Source organism: Antechinus flavipes, chromosome 5 (genome assembly GCF_016432865.1).
Source record: "Antechinus flavipes isolate AdamAnt ecotype Samford, QLD, Australia chromosome 5, AdamAnt_v2, whole genome shotgun sequence".
Taxonomy (NCBI): domain Eukaryota; kingdom Metazoa; phylum Chordata; class Mammalia; order Dasyuromorphia; family Dasyuridae; genus Antechinus; species Antechinus flavipes.
This window is the reverse complement of record NC_067402.1, coordinates 233053197-233069622: the sequence shown is the minus strand read 5'-3', so window position 1 is coordinate 233069622 and position 16426 is coordinate 233053197. Positions and strand designations below refer to the sequence as shown.

The 16426-nt window shown below is 37.7% G+C and overlaps 1 protein-coding gene across 6 annotated transcripts in view; it reads right to left on the bottom strand.

Annotated features, from left to right (window-relative positions):
- The window catches only part of CCDC91 (coiled-coil domain containing 91), a 527068-nt gene that overhangs the window by 180800 nt on the left and 329842 nt on the right, over nucleotides 1–16426 (bottom strand). The gene's annotated exons all lie outside the window — the stretch shown is intronic.

Genomic DNA, 16426 nt, shown 5'->3' with positions numbered 1-16426 from the left:
TAACTCACTAGAATGAAAACAATGGTTATCTAGTTTACATGTACTTCGTATAGTTCTACAAGTTGACACCTATTCTATAACATTGACACCTATGATGATGTATTTATAATACAGTATATAAGAGCTAAGAGATCTGGGAGGGAAATCATACTGGGAGATATAGAAGAAATAGGACTGGAGGCCAGACTTGAAGATAAAGACCCTTGTGGTAGCTGTCCTGTTTCCTTCACTTCTCCACTGAGACCAAGGCCCATGTGAAGGTCCCCTGGCCCTAGGTGAAGAAGACAGACTATGAAGGAGAAAATAAAGACTTTGGACTTTATTCCTGACAATTCTTGTAGTGATTATTCTCCTGAAACCAAGGCACATTCGGAGGACCTCCAGAGAGCTAGCCTGAACGTTATAGCCAGACTTACATGAACTGATGCTAAGTGAAGCTGGTAGAAATACATTGTACACAGCACCAACAAGATTATGTAATGATGTGATGATCAGGTCTGATGGATGTGGCTATCTTCAACCAATGAGGTGATTCAGACCTGTTCCAATGTTCTTATGATGAAGAGAGCCATCTACATTCACAGAAAGGACTGTGGGAACTGAGTGTGGATCACAACATAGCATTTTCACCTTTTTTGTTGCTGTTTGCATTTTTTTTCCTTTCTCATTCTTTTCCTTTTTATCTGATTTTTCTTTTTCTTTTTTTATAATTATATCTTTTTATTTACAAAACATATACATGAATAATTGTTTCAACCGTCTGTTCCAAATTTTCCCCTCCTTCCCCTTACCCCTTCTCCTAGATGGCAGGTAGTCTAATACATGTTAAATATGTTAAATGCAATATATGTATACATATTTATACAGTTATCTTGCTGCACAAGAAAAATTGGTTGATCTGATTTTTCTTGTGCAACTTGATAAATGTGGATATATGTTTAGAAGAATTGCACGTGTTTAACCTATATTGAATTAATTACTGTCTAAAGGAGGGGGTAGAAGGAAGGAAGGGAGAAAAGTTTGGAACACAAGGTTTTGCATGGGTGAATGTTGAAAACTGCATATATTTTTTAAATAATTTTTTAAAAATAGAACTTGTTAAAAAGTAGAATTAATTGATCACATGTAAAAAGATATAACAGCTCCCTAAAAAAAATTTCTTTAAAAATTTGAATTATGCAAATAGAAGTAAAGCCTCCATGACACATTAAGAAACAATAAAGTCAAAAGCTCAAAATAAATTGAAAAATAAAATGTGAACTATCTCATTGGAAAAATAAAACTGATCTAGAACATAGATCTAAGATAAGTAATTTAAGAATTATTAAGTTATCCAAAAGCCAAATTAGAGTCAGATATCATATTACAAGAAATTATTAAGGAAAGCTATCCAGGCATCCTAGAACTAGAGAGCAAAATAGAAATTGAAAATAGAAAACAACAACAACAACAACAACAACAACAAAACCACTGATCAGTTCTTGATAATTCCCAAAAATAAAAACTTCCAGGATTAATATAGCTGAATTCCAGAGCTCCCAGATTGTAGAGTCACAGTCAGAATCATATGATTTAGTAATTTCTACATTAGAGAAGGCTTTGAATATAATATTCCAGAGTGCAAATGATCTAGATCACAACTAAGAATTGCCTACCTAATAAAACAGTATAATTCTTCAGGGGGAAAAGAATGGATGTTTAATGAAATAGAAGATTTCCAAGTATTCCTGATAAAAATACCTGAATTGAATATAAAATTTGTCTTTCAATACGAGACTCAAGAGAAGCATAAAAAGATAAACAGGAAAGAGAAACCATAAAAGATTCAATAAAGTTAAACTATTTATAGTTCTACATGACTATGAAGTGGGTTGTGGTCCCTTTAAGAAACTATTTCCTATTGATTTGTGATTCCTTTCAGATTGAGCTGTGATTCCTTTCAGATTGAGCTGTGATTCCTTTCAGATTCCCATGCCTGGCTGAGGCATTTTAGTCCAGGATGCCAGGGACTTTGATTCACAAATCTTGGTCAAAAGCACCCCTTTGAATTCCAATAGGAGATCTGCTCGCATAGGACTGAGCCAACTTGGGCTTTCCCAGCCTCTACTGGTTCTGATCTGCTCGGGTTATTCCAGCCCACATTCTGACTTGCTTGGGCCTCCAAGCTCAGGCTTCCCAACCCCTACCACGATAACCAATATAATAAGCTTCCATCAACTAAGGTCTTTCTGGACTTCCGGTTAAGATGGTGGAGAGGAGGCACACAGCTGCATAAGCTCCACGCTTTCTCTCACTATCCATTTCATTACAAGCCTCTGAATTAATGCTTGACTGAAAAAAAAAAAAAAAACACAATTAGTTACCAAGAGAAGCCATCCTTGAGATTCGCCAAGAAAGGTCTGTCTTTACTTGAGGGCTGGGACAGTTTTAGATCGGGCGCAGGCGGCGGGCAGTGGCAGTGAGACCACGGGAGCAGACTGGAGAGGGGGTGGGGAGAGATTGCAGCCGTCTCTGCGGGGAGAGCTTCGCTACAGGACTGGATACTTTGCTCCAGCAGCAAGTCAGCAGCCCAGTAGAGAAGCTAAAAACACCGGGGGTGAAGAATACAACCCCAAACAGCTGGAGTCTCTCGGGACCTGGCCGCTCTCCCCTTCCCCCCCCACAGTGACTCAGCACGCTCTGGGATCTCAGAGCACAGGGGCAACACAGTCCTGCTAGTGCCTCACTGCTGCCCCCTGCAGTCTGTAGAGGAAGCTCGGTAACATAGCCCCCCCCCAAAAAAAAGAAAGACTCCAGTTTTTTCTGTTTTTCTTTGCTAGTTTGTCTTTGATTATTAGACAGAATGGGCAAGAAACTGAAGAGGACTTTAACCCTTGACAGCTTCTATACAGATAGAGAGCAGACCCTAAATCCTGAGGAGACTAAAAACAGACAGTCTCCAGGTGAATCCCCAAAGGAGGAGATCATCTGTTCCTCAGCACAGATGAACCTCATAGAAGTGATTAAAAAGGCTCTCACAAGGGAGCTAGAAGAAAAATGCGGAAAGTAGAGTGAGGCTTGGCAAAAGGAGAGGGAAGCTTGGGAAAAGGAGAGGGAGGCTTGGCGAAAGAGCCTGGAGAAAGTTAAAGAGAGAATGGATAAAGAAGTAAAATCCTTGAAAAATAGGATTGGTGACCTGGAAAACAAAATTGGCGAAATGGAAAAAAATTCCACAGAACAAAAGAACTCAATGGGACAATTAGAAAAAGATTTTTAAAAAGTGAGTGAAGAAAATACTTCACTGAAAATCAGAATTGAACAAGTGGAATTGAATGACTCGAGGAGACAAGAAGAATCAGTCAAGCAAATCCAAAAAAATCAAACAATGGAAAAGAATGTGAAATACCTTCTGGGGAAGACAACAGACCTGGAAAACAGATCCAGGAGAGACAATCTGAGAATCATTGGACTTCCAGAAAAACATGATGAAAAAAAGAGCCTGGACACTATTTTCCAGGAAATTATCAAAGAGAACTGCCCAGAAGTCATAGGAACAGAGGAAAAAATAAACATTGAAAGGATTCATCGATCACCCACTGAAAGGGATCCTAAAATCAAAACACCAAGGAATATAGTGGCCAAATGCCAGAACCCTCAGACGAAGGAAAAAATATTGCAAGCGGCTAGAAAAACCCAATTCAAGTATCAAGGAGCCACAATAAGGATCACCCAGGATCTGGCAGCATCCACATTAAAAGATCGAAGGGCCTGGAATATGATATTCCGAAAGGCTAAGGAACTTAGTATGCAACCAAAAATAACTTACCCAGCGAGAATGAGCATCTTTTTCCAGGGAAGAAGATGGACATTCAACGAAGTAAGCGAATTTCATCTATTTCTGATGAAAAAACCAGAACTTAACAAAAAGTTCGATCTACAAATATAGAACTCAAGAGAAATCTAAAAAGGTAAAGATTAATCTTGGGAACTATATTTTGACTATGTAGACGTATAAAGAATACATGTATACCTTGTTCTAAAAATTGACGTGGAAAGGACATTGTACCAGAAAAAGGGTAAAGTGGGGGTAGTACATCTCATGAAGAGGCATAGGAAACCTATTATATCTGAGAGAAAGAATGGAGGGGGATGAATATAGTGGGTATCTTACTGCCTTCAGAATTGGCTTTAAGTGAAAAATCTTAAGACATATTCAATCTATGGTGAAACTTCTCCCACCTCATTGAAAAGTGAGAAGGGAAAAGTGAAAAGGGAAGGAATAAGCTAAGCGGAAGGGAATACGGGAACTGGGAGGGAAAGGGGTAAGATAGGGGGAGGAACTCTAAGGCGGGGGGAGGGATACTAAAAAGGAAGGGCTGTGAGAAGCAAGTGGTGCTCACAAGCTTAATACTGGGAAGGGGAGGAAAGGGGAAAGAAGGGAGAAAAGCATAAACCGGGGTTAACAAGATGGCAAGTAATACAGAATTGGTCATTCTAACCATAAACATGAACGGGGTAAACACCCCCATAAAGAGGAAGCGGTTAGCAGAATGGATTAAAAGCCAGAATCCTACAATATGTTGTTTACAGGAAACACACCTGAAGCGGGGAGATACATGCAGGTTAAAGGTAAAAGGTTGGAGCAAAATCTACTATGCTTCAGGTGAAGTCAAAAAAGCAGGGGTAGCCATCCTGATCTCAGATCAAGCCAAAGCAAAAATTGATCTAATTAAAAGAGATAAGGAAGGGCACTATATCTTGCTAAAGGATAGCATGGATAATGAAGCACTATCTATATTAAACATATATGCACCTAGTGGGGTAGCATCTAAATTCTTAAAAGAGAAACTAAGAGAGCTGCAAGAAGAAATAGACAGTAAAACTATAATAGTGGGAGATCTTAACCTTGCACTCTCAGAATTAGATAAATCAAACCACAAAATAAATAAGAAAGAAGTCAAAGAGGTAAATAGAATACTAGAAAAGTTAGATATGATAGATCTCTGGAGAAAATGTAATGGAGACAGAAAGGAATACACTTTCTTTTCAGCAGTTCATGGAACCTATACAAAAATTGACCATATATTAGGACATAAAAACCTCAAACTCAAATGCAGTAAGGCAGAAATAGTAAATGCATCCTTTTCAGACCACGATGCAATGAAAATTACATTCAACAAAAAACCAGGGGGAAGTAGACCAAAAAATAATTGGAAACTAAATAATCTCATACTAAAGAATGATTGGGTGAAACAGCAAATCATAGACATAATTAATAACTTCACCCAAGAAAACAACAATAATGAGACATCATACCAAAATGTATGGGATGCAGCCAAAGCGGTAATAAGGGGAAATTTCATATCTCTAGAGGCCTATTTGTATAAAGTAGAGAAAGAGAAGGTCAATGAATTGGGTTTGCAACTAAAAATGTTAGAAAAGGAACAAATTAAAAACCCCCAGTCAAACATAAAACTTGAAATTCTAAAAATAAAAGGTGAGATCAATAAAATTGAAAGTAAAAAAACTATTGAATTAATTAATAAAACTAAGAGTTGGTTCTATGAAAAAACCAACAAAATAGACAAACCCTTAGTAAATCTGATTAAAAAAAGGAAAGAGGAAAATCAAATTGTTAGTCTTAAAAATGAAAAGGGAGAACTCACCAGTAACGAAGAGGAAATTAGAGCAATAATTAGGAGTTACTTTGCCCAACTTTATGCCAATAAATTCGACAACTTAAATGAAATAGAAAAATACCTCTAAAAATATAGCTTGCCCAAACTAACAGAGGAAGAAGTAAATATCCTAAACAGTCCCATCTCAGAAAAAGAAATAGAACAAACTATCAATCAACTCCCTAAGAAAAAATCCCCAGGACCAGATGGATTCACATGTGAATTCTACCAAACATTTAAAGAACAATTAACTCCAATGTTATATAAACTATTTGAAAAAATAGGGATTGAAGTAGTCCTACCAAACTCCTTTTATGACACAGACATGGTACTGATACCTAAACCAGGTAGGCTGAAAACAGAGAAAGAAAATTATAGACCAATCTCCCTAATGAATATTGATGCTAAAATCTTAAATAAAATATTAGCAAAAAGATTACAGAAAATCGTCACCAGGATAATACACTATGACCAAGTAGGATTTATACCAGGAATGCAGGGCTGGTTCAATATTAGGAAAACTATTAGCATAATTGACTATATCAATAACCAAACAAACAAAAACCATATGATCATCTCAATAGATGCAGAAAAAGCATTTGATAAAATCCAACATCCATTCCTAATAAAAACACTTGAGAGCATAGGAATAAATGGACTTTTCCTTAAAATAGTCAGGAGCATATATTTAAAACCATCAGTAAGCATCCAAACCATTTGGTATTGGCTAAGAAATAGATTAGTGGATCAGTGGAAAAGGCTAGGTTCACAAGACAGAATAGTCAACTATAGCAATCTAGTGTTTGACAAACCCAAAGCTCCTAACTTCTGGGAAAAGAATTCATTATTTGATAAAAACTGCTGGGATAATTGGAAATTAGTATGGCAGAAATTAGGCATGGACCCACACTTAACACCATATACCAAGATAAGATCAAAATGGGTCTATGACCTAGGCATAAAGAACGAGATTATAAATAAATTAGAGGAACATAGAATAGTTTATCTCTCAGACTTGTGGAGGAGAAAGAAATTTGTGACCAAAGATGAACTAGAGACCATTACTGATCACAAAATAAGAAAATTTTGATTACATCAAATTAAAAAGCCTTTGTACAAATAAAACTAATGCAAACAAGATTAGAAGGGAAGCAACAAACTGGGAAAACATTTTCACAGTTAAAGGTTCTGATAAAGGCCTCATTTCCAAAATATATAGAGAACTGACTCAAATTTATAAGAAATCAAGCCATTCTCCAATTGATAAATGGTCAAAGGATATGAACAGACAATTTTCAGAGGATGAAATTGAAACCATTACCACTCATATGAAAGAGTGTTCCAAATCATTATTGATCAGAGAAATGCAAATGAAGACAACTCTGAGATACCACTACACACCTGTCAGATTGGCTAAGATGACAGGAAAAAATAATGATGAATGTTGGAGGGGATGCGGGAAAACTGGGACACTAATGCATTGTTGGTGGAGTTGTGAACGAATCCAACCATTCTGGAGAGCAAACTGGAATTATGCCCAAAAAATTATCAAATTGTGCATACCCTTTGATCCAGCAGTGTTTCTATTGGGCTTATATCCCAAAGAAATACTAAAGAAGGGAAAGGGACCTGTATGTGCCAAAATGTTTGTAGCAGCCCTGTTTGTAGTGGCTAGAAACTGGAAAATGAATGGATGCCCATCAATTGGAGAATGGCTGGGTAAATTGTGGTATATGAATGTTATGGAATATTATTGTTCTGTAAGAAATGACCAGCAGGATGAATACAGAGAGGACTGGCGAGACTTACATGAACTGATGCTAAGTGAAATGAGCAGAACCAGGAGATCATTATACACTTCGACAACGATATTGTATGAGGACATATTTTGATGGAAGTGGATTTCTTTGACAAAGAGACCTGAGTTTCAATTGATAAACGATGGACAAAAGCAGCTACACCCAAAGAAAGAACACTGGGAAACGAATGTGAACTATCTGCATTTTTGTTTTTCTTCCCGGGTTATTTATACCTTCTGAATCCAATTCTCCCTATGCAACAAGAGAACTGTTCGGTTCTGCAAACATATATTGTATCTGGGATATACTGCAACATATCCAACATATAAAGGACTGCTTGCCATCTAGGGGAGGGGGATTCTGGCTTTTAATCCATTCTGCTAACCGCTTCCTCTTTATGGGGGTGTTTACCCCGTTCATGTTTATGGTTAGAATGACCAATTCTGTATTACTTGCCATCTTGTTAACCCCGGTTTATGCTTTTCTCCCTTCTTTCCCCTTTCCTCCCCTTCCCAGTATTAAGCTTGTGAGCACCACTTGCTTCTCACAGCCCTTCCTTTTTAGTATCCCTCCCCCCGCCTTAGAGTTCCTCCCCCTATCTTACCCCTTTCCCTCCCAGTTCCCGTATTCCCTTCCGCTTAGCTTATTCCTTCCCTTTTCACTTTTCCCTTCTCACTTTTCAATGAGGTGGGAGAAGTTTCACCATAGATTGAATATGTCTTAAGATTTTTCACTTAAAGCCAATTCTGAAGGCAGTAAGATACCCACTATATTCATCCCCCTCCATTCTTTCTCTCAGATATAATAGGTTTCCTATGCCTCTTCATGAGATGTACTACCCCCACTTTACCCTTTTTCTGGTACAATGTCCTTTCCACGTCAATTTTTAGAACAAGGTATACATGTATTCTTTATACGTCTACATAGTCAAAATATAGTTCCCAAGATTAATCTTTACCTTTTTAGATTTCTCTTGAGTTCTATATTTGTAGATCGAACTTTTTGTTAAGTTCTGGTTTTTTCATCAGAAATAGATGAAATTCGCTTACTTCGTTGAATGTCCATCTTCTTCCCTGGAAAAAGATGCTCATTCTCGCTGGGTAAGTTATTTTTGGTTGCATACTAAGTTCCTTAGCCTTTCGGAATATCATATTCCAGGCCCTTCGATCTTTTAATGTGGATGCTGCCAGATCCTGGGTGATCCTTATTGTGGCTCCTTGATACTTGAATTGGGTTTTTCTAGCCGCTTGCAATATTTTTTCCTTCGTCTGAGGGTTCTGGCATTTGGCCACTATATTCCTTGGTGTTTTGATTTTAGGATCCCTTTCAGTGGGTGATCGATGAATCCTTTCAATGTTTATTTTTTCCTCTGTTCCTATGACTTCTGGGCAGTTCTCTTTGATAATTTCCTGGAAAATAGTGTCCAGGCTCTTTTTTTCATCATGTTTTTCTGGAAGTCCAATGATTCTCAGATTGTCTCTCCTGGATCTGTTTTCCAGGTCTGTTGTCTTCCCCAGAAGGTATTTCACATTTTTCTCCATTGTTTGATTTTTTTGGATTTGCTTGACTGATTCTTCTTGTCTCCTCGAGTCATTCAATTCCACTTGTTCAATTCTGATTTTCAGTGAAGTATTTTCTTCACTCACTTTTTTAAAATCTTTTTCTAATTGTCCCATTGAGTTCTTTTGTTTTGTGGAATTTTTTCCATTTCGCCAATTTTGTTTTTTAGAGAGTTGTTTTCTGTTTCCAGTTCACTAATCCTATTTTTCAAGGATTTTACTTCTTTATCCACTCTCTAACTTTCTCCAGGCTCTTTTGCCAAGCCTCCCTCTCCTTTTGCCAAGCCTCACTCTGCTTTCCCCATGTTTCTTCTAGCTCCCTTGTGAGAGCCTCTTTAATTACTTCTATGAGGTTCATCTGTGCTGAGGAACAGATGATCTCCTCCTTTGGGAATTCACCTGGGGACTGTCTGTTTTTAGTCTCCTCAGGATTTAGAGTCTGCTCTCTATCTGTATAGAAGCTGTCAAGGGTTAAAGTCCTCTTCAGCTTCTTGCTCATTCTGTCTAATAATCAGAGACAAACTAGCAAAGAAAAACAGAAAAAACTGGAGTCTTTCTTTGGGGGAGGAGCTGGGTATCTTATCGAGCTTCCTCTCCAGACTGCGGGGGGCAGCAGTGAGGCACTAGCCCGACTGTGTTGCGCCTGCGCTCTGAGATCCCAGAGCCTGCTGAGTCACTGTGGGGGGAGAAGGGGGGGGCAGCCAGGTCCCGAGAGACTCCAGCTGTTTGGGGTTGTATTCTTCAGCCCCGGTGTTTTTAGCTTCTCTGCTGGGCTGCTGACTTGCTGCCGGAGCAAAGTATCCAAACCTGTAGCGAAGCTCTCCCCGCAGAGACGGCTGCGATCACTCCCCACCCCCTCTCCAGTCTGCTCCCGTGCTCTCACTGCCGCTGCCCGCCGCCTGCGCCCGATCTAAAACCATCCCAGCCCTCCAGTAAAGACAGACCTTTCTTGGCGAATCTCAAGGATGGCTTCTCTTGGTAACTATTTGTGGGTTTTTTTTCAGTCAAGCATTAATTCAGAGGCTTGTAATGAAATGGATAGTGAGAGAAAGCGTGGAGCTTATGCAGCTGTTCGCCTCCTCTCCGCCATCTTAACCGGAAGTCCATGTGACTTTTTCAATATTGGATCTTTCCCAGATTAAGGGAAAACTTGTCCAATACTCTGAGAACCCCACTAGACATATTGAAGGCTTGAAAGCCATCTCCTTCCAATTTGATCTTACCTGGGGAGATACTAACATGATTATCTCCTCTTGCTGCACCATACAGGAGAAAAAGAAAATCTGGGATCTAGTCCAAAAGTTTGGAGATTATATGGCTGAGTCTTCTTCCTCCTCTGGTAAATATCCCCAGGGGCTATTGCTACCCTAGGTGGGACTATCAGGAGGGAAGCAGAGACAGGAAAAGAAAGAATCATTTCCTAATCTGTCTCATTGAAGGCATGAAAAAAGGAATTAAGAAACAGGTTAATTATGAAAAACTTAAGTTACCCAAGGAGCTGAGGAAAATTCTTTCTTCTTTCAGGGACTCCTTGTAGAGGTTCTAAAAAAATACTGTAACCTGGATTCCACTTCTCCAGAGGGGATCACTATCCTCAGCATAAATGTTATTAGTTTTCCCCAGACATTTGGAGATAGCTGCAGAAGTTAGCCATGGCTCCTCAAATTCTCCAGACACAGCTGTTGGAAACAACTTTTAGAGTTTTCAGTAACAGGGATCAAACTGAGGTAGAGGAGAACAAACATAGAGTCAGAGCAAGAATCAGAAAACAGGCTCAAATGTTAGCTGCTGCCATATTTGGGAACCATGGGAATTCCTGCCTCAAATGTCATAGCCAGGGACATTGGTCTTGCAATTATCCTTGTAGCAAACCCCCCAGATCCATGCCTTAATTGCCAACAGAAGAGGCGCAGGTAGAAAAGTTGCCTGCAGTTGGGTTGGGGCCTCTCTTTCCAATGACCTGTCCTCCAATTTCCTCAGAGGAGAAGCAGTACTTGGGGTTTGGCTAGGCTACCCCTTACTCCATCACAATGGCTCAACTCAGATTAACTTAGAATGTGGCAGGTAAGTCCACTGAATTTCTCTTTGACTTTATGGGATCCTCATTTTCTGTTCTGCCTTGCTACTCTAATTCCACTCACCCCTCCTCTCATAACATGATGGGAATTGAAGGAAAACTTAGGAACTTTCCTCTATTCTCACATCTCTGGGTATATTTGGAGAGGCACTGGATAAAAATTTAAGAAAGCTGGAGTTGCTCCATAACACCTCATTCGGTATAACATTCTGACTACAGCCCAACTTGAGAAGCTTCTCTGGCTGCTGCTATAAAAATTTTTAACTTATTAGGCTCCCAAGGCTATAAACTTTCTTTGTCTAAAACACACATAGCCTGTCCTTCTGTTAAGTATTTGGGTTTTGAATTAACATTCACCTCCCCTTCACTCATGGAGGAGAGGGAGCAGGAGATCTCGTCACTACTTGAGCCTACCGCAAAGAAAGCTAAATTGACCTCTTCCCCAGTATTAGTCCCACTGAATTTAAATGAAGGAACCAAGTTACTCTATAGTGAGCCTTAATAGTACCTCAGAGGCTAAGCCACTCTCTCCTGGGATCTCTGCTCAGAAGGTCAAACATATTGCCCTAATCTGATGAGAGTGAACATCTTTGTGAACATTTATATTCCAAATATGCATTTCATGTTTTGCATGTTCATGGGATAATATGGAAAGAAAGAGGATTTTTGATAGCCTAACATTCCTCCATTAAGTATGCAGAGGAGGTTCTACAATTATGGCAAGCTATCCTTGAATCTAGAGAGGTTTCTGTTATGTTTTGTAAAGGACATCAGAAGAAAGATTCACTTCAGGCCAAGGGAAACAGGCTTGCAGATTTAGCCCATATTGCTACCCAGGTGTCCCTTAGGACATCTTTGATTCCCCAATTCCCAGATTTCTACACTCCCTCATATAGCTCTCAGAAACAGACCCTTGGTAAAGAAAGAGGATATATCCTTTCTCCTTTTGGGTGGTTTCAAGCACCTTAAGGGCAACTTCTAATCCCAGAGGTAAGCTAATGGAAATTTCTTTTTGGCCTATACCTAGCTACTCACTTGGGGGAAAAATGCCCTTCAGTCCCTTGTAGGTTTTACTTTCATTGTTCACAAGCTGAGAGAAACAATTAAACAAGTCTGCCAGGCCTGCTCAGTTTGTGCCCAAGTAAATCCTGAAGAGGTTTGTCAACTCCTTCCCTCAAATTCCCCATCCAGAGAAGGAGTTCAAACTCAAGGGAGGACTGGCACATAGATTTTACACATATTTTCTCTTGCAGGGGCTTCAAAATACTTTGGGTTTTTGTTTTCACCTTTACTAATTGGATAGAGTGCTTTCCTTGTAGAATTTTGAAAAAACCCAGGAGGTATTCAAGTGTTTAGTAAAATAAATCATAGCTCATTTTGTCCTGCCCAGCTCTTTAAAGAGTAACAATGACCCAGCATTCACTTCTCAACTAAACCAAATTATGGCTGAGGCATTTAAAATTACTTATCTCTATTCTGCCTGGCATTCTCAGTCTTCCAGAAAGGTGGAGAAAATGAATTAAACACTGAAGTGAGTCCTTACTAAACTGTGCCTGGATGATTGAATGAAGAATCCCTTCTTGAATTACTTAAGAGTCCTTATTGCACCTCAGAAGAACATTAAGCTGAGCCCCTTTGAACTTCCATATGGGTGGCCCTTTTTAACCTCTGACATTTTTGTAGATCCAAAACAGCATCTGATCACTCAGTTTGCCACACAGCTTGGTCCAGCCTGGAAGGCTCTTTCTGAATACGTAAATAAACATCTCCCTATACTCACAGATACTCATGCCCAGACTATCACCCCTATAAATCTGGGGGACATAGTATACTTGAAATCTTGGAAGGCCCAAGATACAGATCCTTAGGTTTCAGATAGAAAGGACTATAAAGGGTCATTCTGACAACTCCAATTTCAGTTAAACTTAAAGACCTTCCCAGCTGGACTCATGTTTCTAGAATTAAAAGTGCTACTTTTGTTATCTCTTTTCCCTCAGATCTTCCTGGATATTTCTGTGAATACAAAGAGGACCTGAAATTACTGTTCTACAGGACTCATGGAAACACTAAAAACATACTGAACACAGAAGATTGAATTTATCTGTTTTTATTATTATACTCCACTTTCTCCAAGTTATTTGTTTTCTCCCTCACTACTTGTGAACTTTGTACCTCTCAGACTCCAGGACATGTATTTCCCAACCTGAATACCACCAGCTACCTAATTCTTTTTTTTATTTTTATTTTTGATATACATTGTTTTATGAATTATGTTGGGAGAGAAAAATCAGAGCAAATGAGAAAAAATATGGGAGAAATTAAAGAAGTTTTTTTTTAAAAGTATGTGTTGATTTAGTTCTTTCTTGGGTTACACAAAGCATTTTCTGTCCAAAGTCTATTGGGATTGCTTTGGACCAGTGAACTATTGAGAAGAACCAAGCCTTTCATAATTAATATCACACATTCTTGTTGTTATTGTGTACACCTGGTTCTACTTGATTTGCTAAGCATCATTTAATGTAAATGTTTCTAGGCCTTTCCACATCAGTTTGTTCATTTTTTTTTTTTTTATAAAACAGTAATATTCCATTACCTTCATGTACCACAACTTGTTCAGCCATTCTCTAAATGAGGGGGATCTACTCCTTTTCCAATTCTTTGCTACTACAAAAAGAGCTGCTACAAATATTTTTGCACATGTGGGTCCTTTTCCCTCCTTTATGATTTCTTTGGGATACAGACCCAGTAACGGCACTGCTGGATCAAAAAGAATGCACAGTTTGACAGCTCTTTTGGCATAGTTTTAAATTGCTCTCCAGAATGGTTGGATCATTTCACAATCTTACCAACAATGCCTTAGAGTCCCAGTTTTCCCACATGCCCTCCAACATCTATCATTATTCTTTCCTGTCATCTTAGCCAATCTAAGAGGTGTGAGGTGGGACCTCAGAGTTGTTTTAATTTTCATTTCTCTAATCAATAGTGATTAAGAGCATTTTTTCATATAACTATAAATGGCTTTAATTTCATTATCTGAAAATTGTCTGTTCATATCCTTTGACCACATCAATTGGGGAATGACTTGTATTTTTATAAAATTGACACCTCTTTATATATTTTAGAAATGAGACCTTTGTTAGAAATACTTGCTATAAATAGTTTTTCCTCCAGCTTTGTACTTCCCTTTTAATCTTATTTCTGTTGCTTTTGCTTGTGCAAAAACTTTGTAGTTTCATATAATCAAATTTGTCCATTTTGTCTTTCATAATTCTGTAGTTCTTCTTTGGTCATAAATTTCTCCCTTCTCCAAAGATCTAAGAAGTAAATTATCCCTTGTTCTCCTAATATATTTATGGTATCATCCTTTATGCCCAAATCATGTATCCATTTTGACCTTATTTTGGTATGGGATATGATATATAGGTCTATGCTAATTTTCCCAGCAATTTTTGTCAAATATTGAATTCTTATTCCAGAAGCTGCAGTTTGGGGCGTTATCAAAAACTAAATTGCTATAAACCCTGATTATTGTGTAATATTGTATATCTAATCTATTCCACTAATCCACCACTATTTCTTAGCCAGTACCAAATGGATTTGATGACTGCTGCTTTATAATATAGTTTTGTTTGGTACTACTAAGCCACTATTCTTTCTATTTTTTTCCCCCATTAATTTTCTTGATATTCTTGACCTTTTGTTGTACCTGATGAATTTTGTGATTACTTTTTTTCTAGCTCTATAAAATAATGTCTTAGCACTTTGATTGGTATAGCACTGAAAAAGTAGACAAATTTGGGTAGAATTGCCATTTTTTATTATATTAGCGCTACCTAGGCATGAATGAACAATTTAAATTTTTCCAAATGTTTAGATCTGATTTCATTTGTATGTAAAATATTTTATCATTATGTTCATATAGTTCTTGGTTTTGTTTTGGCAGGTAGATCCCCAAGTACTTTATTTTATCTACAGTAATTTGAAATGGAATTTCTCTTTCTATCTCTTGCTGATGGACTTTGTCAGTAATATACAAAAATGCTGATGATTTGTGTGGATTTGATTTATTAGATTTTTGGATGATTTTCTAGGATTCTCTAAGTATATCACCATATCATCTGAAAAAGAGTAATAGTTTTATGTCCTCATTGCCTATTGTAATTTCTTTATTTCTTTTTCTTTTATTATTTTTATTTTATCTTTTTATTTTCAAAATACATGCATGGATAATTTTTCAGCACTGATCCTTGAAAAACTTGTGTTCTAAATTTTTCCCTCCCTTCTCCCATTCCCTTCCCTAGATGGCAAGTAATTCAATATATGCTAAACATGTTAAAAATATAATTACATCCAATATATGAATATATGTATACATATTTATACAATTATGCTACACAAAAAAAATCAGATCAAAAAGGAAAAAATGAGAAAGAAAACAAAATTCAAGCTAACAGCAAAAAGAATGAAAATTCTATTTTGAGATCCATCACAAGATCATTGCTCAATCATCTCTTTGCTGAAAAGACCCACGTCCATGAGAATTGATCATTGTATAATCTTGTTTTTGCCATGTACAGTGATTTTCTGGTTCTGTTCATTTCACTTCACATCAGTTTCTGTAAGTCTCGCCACACATCTCAGAATCTGCTGATCATTTCTTATAGAACAATATTCTATAATTCATATAGCATAACTTATCCAACCATTCTACAACTGATGGGCATCCACTCAGTTTCCAATTTTTTGCCACTACAAAAAGGGCTGCCACAAACATTTCTATACATGCGGGTCCTTTCTCTCTTTTATGATCTCTTTAGGATATAAGCCTAGGAGAAATACCGCTGGATCAAAGGGTATGCACATTTTAATAGCCCTTTAGTCATAGTTCCAAATTGCTCTCCAGAATAGTTGGATCAGTTCACAACTACATCAACAATGTATTAGTGTCCCAGTTTTGCCATTTCTCCTCCAATATTTGTCCTTGTCTTTTCCCTGTGATCTTAGCCAATCTGAGAGGTATGTAGTAATACATCACAGTGTCTTAACTTTCATTTCTCTGATCAACATTTAGAGTACCTTTTTAAATGATTACAAATGGTTTCAATTTCTTCGTCTGAAAACTGTTCATATCCCTTAACCATTTATCATTTGGAGAATAGCTTGAATTCTTATAAATTTGAGTCAATTCTCTATATATTTTACAAATGAAGCCTTTATTAGAACCCTTGTTTTTCTTTTCTTATTGCTAAAGCCAACATTTCTAGTACAATGTTGGATAGTAGTGATAAAAATGGACATTCTTGTTTCACCACTGATCTTATTGGATACACATCC